Source organism: Stenella coeruleoalba (genome assembly GCF_951394435.1).
Source record: "Stenella coeruleoalba genome assembly, chromosome: 15".
NCBI lineage: Eukaryota > Metazoa > Chordata > Mammalia > Artiodactyla > Delphinidae > Stenella > Stenella coeruleoalba.
Window position 1 is genome coordinate 56,335,940 of NC_137161.1, and position 8,121 is coordinate 56,344,060.

Genomic DNA, 8,121 nt, shown 5'->3' on the forward strand with positions numbered 1-8,121 from the left:
AACACCTAATAGGCAGCAACAGAGGCTTTCTCTAGGGTCACTCTGCTCACCCACGGCCAACCAGAAAAGCCAAGAAATTAGCAGCCCCAACCAACGACTGCGGGATTTGGTGTATAAATGCCCCAGCACCCACACCCTTTGGGTGAGACAACTCAGAGGCATGTGTTTTACACTGGTTCCAAGAGTTCCCCAATAAGACTAAACTCCAGGAAACTGGAAGCTTCATACTCAGCTGGGGCTGGAATATAAAATTATGCAGCCACTTTGGAAAACAGTTTGACTGTTCTTTAAAAGATTAAACATAGTCACAAAAAGACCCAGCAATTCCATTCCTAGGTAGGTAGCCAAGAGACATGAAAATGTATGTCCACACAAAAACTTTACATGAATGTTCACAGCACCATTATTTATAACAGGCAAAAAGTAGAAACAACCCAAATGTCCATCCACTAATGAATGAATAAATAAATGTGGTCTCTCCCTACCATGGAATGTTATTTTGCCATTAAAAAGGAATGAAGTACTTATAATAACTACAAATGGAGTATAACCTTTAAAAATTGTGAATCACTATACCATAGACTTATAACTTATATAAAATTGTACATCAGCTATACTTCAATTAAAAAAGTATTCTCAGCCAAAGACATATGTTTAATCATATTGGAGTTTAGCAACTCATGTTTTAAAAAATTACACTGGCAACTTAGAATAAATTAATTTGACAATTGATAAGACATCTCAAAAAAAAAAAAAAGGAATGAAGTACTAATACATGCTACAACACGGGTAAACCTTGAAAACATGCTCAGTGAAAGAAGCCAAGCACCAAAGAGTGCATTTTGTAGGATTCCATTTATATGAAATACCCCACAGAGGCAAATCCACAGACAGAAAGTGGTTTGGCATTTGCCATGGGAGAGGGCAATGGAGAGTGAAACAAAACAGGACACTATGGTCCTTCCCCCAACCCCATATCCTCCTGCCTTTTGTCTGTGGAAAAACCTTAGCCAAAGAACAAGTTTAATCAGAGAAGTGAGAGAATGTAGAAGCAAAGAAAAACAGTCCAACAGGACGAAATGATAATAGTTATAATAGTTTAGTCAGTAAGCAAAGTCAAGGACATTTAGTTCCCTCTCAAGGGCTACAGATAATATTCTGAGCCATATCCTGTGAGCTGTCTTATAGATACTGAAACCCTCACCAGGTGGAAGAAGTTAACTACATGATGACCAGGCTGTAGCCATGACATAAGCTGCCACAATTCGGAGAATTGGCCTCAAGGAAATGGGAACAAACCGACCCGGGGAACTGAAGGTTAACTGTATCTAAAACCATCAATATGGTGCTGGTCAAACAACCAATGACCAATTTCAAGATGACTGTCAGAGCTGACTGTGCTGTTTCTGCATGTAGCCCCCTCCCTCTGCCTATAAAAGCTCTTGCCCCCTGGTTGTCAGTGGCGGGGAGTTGGCCTTTGGACAGGACTCTGCACCTCCCCCCAGTTGCCGGCCTCCAAAATAAAGCAAACTTTACTTCCCACCAACTTTGCCTCTTTATTGGCTTTTGAGTGGCGAACAGAGGGACCCCACTTTCAGTTACAGGAGGATGCTGATGGGCACAGTGTTTGTTTTGGGGGTGATGAACATATTCTGGAATTAGACAGTGCTGATGGCTGTACAATGTTGTGAATATACGAAATCCACCGATTTGTACACTTTAAAACAGTGAATTTGACAGTATGTAGATTGTATCTTAGTTCATTCAGGCTGCTATAACCGCATACTACAGCCTGGGCAGCTTATAAACAACAGATATTTATTTCTCACAGTTCTGGAGGCTGCAAGTCTGAGATCAGGGTGGCAGTGCGGTCAGGTCAGTGTGGCCTGTGTGACTGTCTTGTACCTCAACTGTCTTTTTCCCAAACATCCATTGATGATTCTTATCTGGATCAGTCAGCATTAAGGTGACTTAAAAGAGTGCTTTTCTATTTCTATTCATCCTTCCTTCTATAGTTTCCCACTGCAGTTTTCCATCCACCACCCTTTTAAAAAGTCTTTTAGTTTCATTATGAACTCATGGAGTTTTTCACTGAAATAAAATTCACCATTCTAAAGTGAACAATTCAGTGGCATTTAGTACATTTACAGTGTTGTACCACCACGCCCTCTATCTAGTTTCAAGCCATTTTCATCGCTCCCAAAGGAGACCCCGCACCCATGAAGCAGTCGCTCCCCATTTTTCCCTCTCCCCAGGCCCTGGCAACCACCAGTCTGCTTATGGTCTCTATGGATTTGCTTTTCTGGATGTTTCATTATACGTGGAATCACGCAGTACGTGTGTGGTCTTTTGTGTCTGGGACATTTCACTGAGTATCCTATTTTCAATGTCCATCCATGTTGTAACATGTATCAGTACTTCCTTCCATGTTAAGGCTAATTTCCCCCTGTATGGATAGACCACATTTTATTTACCCATTTTCCAGTTGATGGACATTTAGGTTGTTTCTTTTTGCTACTATGAATAGTGATTTATGAACATTCGTGTACAAGCACTGGCCTGAATGTTTGTGTCACCCCAAGAGGGCGTTCACCACAACCTGACCACGCTGGTACCCTGAACTCAGACTTCCAGCCTCCAGAATTGTAAGCATTTCTGTTGTTTATAAACCACCTACTCTATGGTATGCTGTTACAGCAGTTTCAATGGACTAAGACACATTTGTTTTGAGTACCTGTTTACATAGATTGCTTTTATTCAATGTGTCATGTTTTATTCTTGCCAATGAATATTCATTTAAAGGCTCATATTGTCCCACATTTGACCAGTGTAAGCCCCTGTGCACTTTCATTTTTAAATAAATTTCTAACCATAGAAGTGATACATGTTGCAGCCCTTTAAAAATTAAAACAAAGTCCTCTCAAACCTACCTTCATCCCAGCCCCTATCCTGAGAAGGCATCTTTCCAGATTTTTTCTGTGTATTTATATAATATGCACATATCCTGAGAAAACATATAATTTTTGAGTGTTTTCTGTTACTTAACTAATATTATACAGTATGTATGGCATTGTAACTGGCTTTTAAAATTTTTTTATTTTAATTTTACTGGAGTACAGTTGATTTACAATGCTGTGTTCGTTTCAGGTGTACAGCCAAGTGATTCAGTTATACATACATATTCATTCTTTTTTAGATTCTTTTCTCATATAGGTTATCACAGAATATTGAGTAGAGTTCCCTGTGCTATACAGTAGGTCCTTGTTGGTTATCTGTCCTACATATAGCTGTGTGTGTGTGTTCATCCCAAGCTCCTGATTTATGTAACTGGCTTTTTAAATTATTTATTTATTTTTTTAATTTTACTTTTTTGTTTTATTTTTATTACAGAGTACAAAATACACTGCATGCTACACAATACACTGCATAACCTTCTAGCCGCGGTAGATGAGCATAACTGAGTTATTTTTCATCAATCAGGAAAATGCTCTTTTTTTTTTTTTTTTTTGCTGTACGCGGGCTTCTCACTGCTGTGGCCTCTCCCGTTGCGGAACACAGGCTCCTGACGCTCAGGCTCAGCGGCCATGGCCGCTCGGCGGCATGCGGGATCCTCCCGGACGGGGGCACGGACTCGGGTCCCCTGCATCGGCAGGCGGACTCCCAACCACTGCACCACCAGGGAAGCCCCAGGAAAATGCTTTCTTAATCAATGTTCTCCAAACCCTTTGGCACATAGTAACGATCAACTCCAGAGATGCGCCTATCTCTTTCCACCGAGTTCCACAGATACGAATAATGGGCAACCCTTTTTTCCTTGCCCCCCGTTAGTGAACCTGTGGATGCGTGCAGTGGCCATTCCCGGGATGAACAAGCACGCGGCCATGACGGCAACCCCGGGGAGAATCTCGAACCACATCGTGACACCATCACCAAGGCCAAACACTTCCTTCCAGGCCCCTTAAAGGTGACCTGGCTTAACTGGCTTTTTTTTTTTTTTTTTTTGTGGTACGCGGGCCTCTCACTGTTGTGGCCTCTCCTGTTACGGAGCACAGGCTCCGGACGCGCAGGCTCAGCGGCCATGGCTCACGGGCCCAGCCGCTCCGCGGCATGTGGGATCTTCCCAGACCGGGGCACGAACCCGTGTCCCCTGCATCGGCAGGCGGACTCTCAACCACTGCGCCACCAGGGAAGCCCTAACTGGCTTTTTAAAAATCTAACAATATATGACTTGGTGAAATTGGTGCGTTCTTTAAGATGAAGAGATACGCTCAGATCAGCTCAAGAAGCACAGGAAAGTCGTGCCTGGAACTTTCCACATTCTAGTTCACTCATTCTCACAACAACGCTTCAAAGTAGGTATTATTATCAGTACTCGAGAAATTAGAAAATTAAGTTCAAAGAAGTAAAGTAACTTGCCCGAGTACCTAGCATGTGAAAAGCTCTCCACAATCACGCATCAAATGAGTGACTATGATTACGGAGTGGCCGAGCTGGGATTTGAACCCAGCTCCATCACACGCGACGGTCAGCTTGGTTTTTCTCTACGCAGTACCAGGAACCAGAGAGGCAATCACTGTGCATTTGTAGCAGCTGCTGTTAGAGGCTGGTGAGATGCGGGGGTGGGGAGGTGTAGAATTATAATCACCTGCTCTCAGCAGATCCAGGGGAAGAGCTTTCTCTCCAGGAGGACAAAATCTTCCAGGGCCGATTGGGAAAACGCATCAAGCATTTAGTAAACGCATGACCTTTGGAAACGGGGTTGCTCTGAATACCTGGGCTAATAATGATCACCTGATAGCAATTTCCTGCAAGCTGGTTTCTTATCACACATCTGGCAGGCCATCCGCTTTCCTCTGTTGCATACATGATTTTTCATTAGCCCAGGCAGTGGGGGTGATGTACACTCCAGCATATGGGAGTTAGCCAGTAACCCTTGCATCGCCAAGCCTCGGGGGAGACTCTCAAAGGAAAAGACGTGCCTGGGATGCTAGAAACGGCTTTTCACTCTAAGGCCCCATCCGACGCTGGGGCATATCAGAGACCTGGGTCTGCATCCCAGCTCTGCCACTCAGCAGCTGGCATTTTGAGCAAAGCTCCTCACCCGTCTGAGCCTCAGGGGTGGTTGTGTATGTAACTGAGACTCAGGAACGCAGGGGGCGCTCTCCCCCTAATCTGCAAAGTTCTGCGAAGAAGGGCAGCTTTCCTTCCCCCTTATTCTGCGCATCTACTGCTGTGTTGCAAACTACCCCCAAATTTAGTGGCACAGACCATAATACTTTTGTTATGTTTATGGATTCTGTGGGCCAGGAATTCAGACGGAGCACAGTGGGGCTGGCTTGTCTCTGCACTACGATGTCTGGGAGTCTCAGCCGGGAGGACCCCCATAGCTGAGGTGACTCACACAGTTGGGGGCTGAAAAACTAGGTCTGGAGCATCCCTTCTAAGATATTTTCTATTATGGGTCAAATTACGTTCCCCCAAAAGATGTGTTCAAGTCCCAAACCTGTGAATGGGATCTTATTTGGAAATAGGGTCTTTGCAGGGTAAATAAGTGAAGATGAGGTCATACTGGTTTAGGTGGGCCCTAATCCAATGACTGGTGTCCTGAGAAAAGGAGGGGATTTGGATATAGACACAGAGGGAAGATGGCCATGTGAAGATGGAGGCAAATGTGTCACTGGAATGACTCATCTACAAGTCAGGGGTCACCGGGAGTCACCAGACGCTAGGAGAAAGGCCAGAAAGGTATTACAAACTGCATGTGTCCCCCCCAAATTCATATATAGAAGACCTAACCCCTAGTGTGGCTGTATTTGGAGATGGGGCCTCTAAGAAAGTCATTAAGGTTAAATGAGGTCATAAGGATGGGGCCCTGATCTGATAGGATTAGTGTCCTTATAAGAGACACTAGAGAGCTTGCTCCCTCTCTCTATCCATGTACTCAGAGAAGAGGCCGTGTGAGGACACAGTGAGAAGGTGGCTGTCTGCAACCCAAGGGGCAATCCCCTCACCACAACCTGGTCATGCTAGCACCTTGATCTCAGACTTCCAGCCTCCAAAACTGTGAGAAAATAAATTTCAGTTGTTTAAGCCCCTCAATCTATGATAGTTTGTTACAGCAGCTCAAGCTAATACAGAAGGATCCTTCCTGAGAGCCTTTGGAGAGAACCCAGCCCTGATGACACCTTGATTTTGAACTTCTGGCCTCCAGGACTGTGGTGAAAATAAATTCACCAAACTTGTGGTAATTTGTTACAGCAGCCATAAGAACCTTAATACAGTTCCATCATTCACATTTGCAGGGCCTGGCCGAATGGTGAACAATGGATTCAGCTGGACCTGTTGACCAGAGGGTCTACACCTGCCCGCCCCCTCAGACATGTCTGGGGCGTTTACCACCTGAATGAACTAGTATAAGCAATAATATAGTTGACCTGTGAACAACGCAGGGGTTAGGGGCACTGACACTCTGCAGAATTGAAAATCCAAATATAGGACCTACTGTATAGCACTCTGCTCAATATTCTATAATAACCTAAATGGGAAAATCATTTGAAAAAGAAAAAAAAAGAAAATCCAAATATAACTTTACAGCCTGCAGATTCAACAAACCACAGATTGTATAGTACCACAGTACCTGTTTAGTGAAAAAAATCCTCCTATAAATTGACCCATGATGCACAATTCAAACCCATGTTGTTCAAGGGTCAACTGTTATAGTTTATAGGTGCTCTTGTCATTTCTTGAGTGCTCACAGCATGCCGAGGATGATGCTAACTGCTTTACAAGCATTATTCTCTTTTCCTTTGTGGATACGGAGAAATCCTGCATAAGTTGCTGATGGGAACCAGCAGCTGCTCCTGCCTCCAAGGCACTCACAACCTGGTGGGGGAGTCACAGGTGCTCTGATGGAGACCGTAGAGAGGACTGGGAGGGCCCAGAGACTCATAGTTGTGAGCTGGAGGAGGGGGAATCAGGGAAGGCTTCCTGGAGGAGGTGACCCCCAAGTAGGTTTGCCACTCTGCCATAACTTAGTGTAGAGCCCTCATAGCACATCTGTTTTGGGCCTCATGAATGATGGAAGGGACAAAGTATCAGGAACCAAGGACTCCCCAGTTTCCTGCTTAAGGGAGGGTCCCGGAAACTGCTCCGTAACACTTCCCTTTACATCCCATTGGCTTAATCCCTTTGGTTTAACCCCATGTCCTTGCTATTGCAAGGGAGGCTGGGAAATAGTCTTTAATTTGAGGGAGGCGTGTGCCCAGCAAAAATATTATACAACTATAGGAGGAGAGGAGAATGGATACTGTCCGTGCCTCAGGGAGGAAAGGTTAACGGGGTCCAAGTGGAGAGTTTGAACTTGACGCTGAGGATGACAGGAAGCCTGGGATGACGTGAATTACCTCAACATCTCAGTGAGGAGCTACCCAGACCCCCAGCAGCTCTCTGTCCAGCTCCCTAACACATCCGGGCAGCCCAAAGATGGGCAGTGACATCACGTCTGCTTTTGTCTACCCTCTCTGCACACCCCGTGAGCACACATTCCTCTTTCCTTTCTTCTTTCATTCGACAAATTGAACTTTTTGAGCAGCTCCTATGCACCAGGGAGTGCCTGGGTGGGGAGAGGTGGCTTTTTTTTTTTTTTTTTTTTTGGCCAGGGCCTGGGGATTGCGGGATCTTCGTTCCCTGACCAGGGATCGAACCTGGGCCCCCAGCAGTGGAAGCACAGAGTCCAAACCACTAGACCACCAGGGAATTCCCCGAGAAGCGGTTATTTTAAATAGGATGGTCTGGGAAGATCTCACTGAGAAGAGGATGCTGCCTGAGCACAGGCCAGAAGGAGGTGAGGGAATGGAACAAGGCAGGTGGGTGTCCTGGAGAGAAGCCTCCCGGGTGAATAGGAGGGAGCAGAGTCGGATATGAGATGGGGAGGGGATGACTGTGAGAATACTGACTTCCTTCTTTCCAAGGTGGGGGCCTCCAAGGGTTTGAACAGAGGAGGGACGTAATCTGACTTTTGTTTTTAAAAGATGGCTCTGCCTGCTTTATTCTCACAAGCTTTTAGACAAAAAACCCAGAGGTGTCTACACCACCTTCCTCGGTGCCCTCCTAGCACCCAGA

The 8,121-nt window shown here is 45.2% G+C and overlaps 1 pseudogene across 1 annotated transcript; it reads right to left on the reverse strand.

Moving 5' to 3' along the window:
• Positions 1-3,239: 3,239 nt before the first annotated feature.
• On the reverse strand, positions 3,240-3,916 carry LOC307198447 (NADH dehydrogenase [ubiquinone] 1 alpha subcomplex subunit 1-like; annotated as a pseudogene). Its single transcript has one exon. The product of its transcript is annotated as an NADH dehydrogenase [ubiquinone] 1 alpha subcomplex subunit 1-like (transcript).
• Between the last annotated feature and the right edge of the window lie 4,205 nt (positions 3,917-8,121).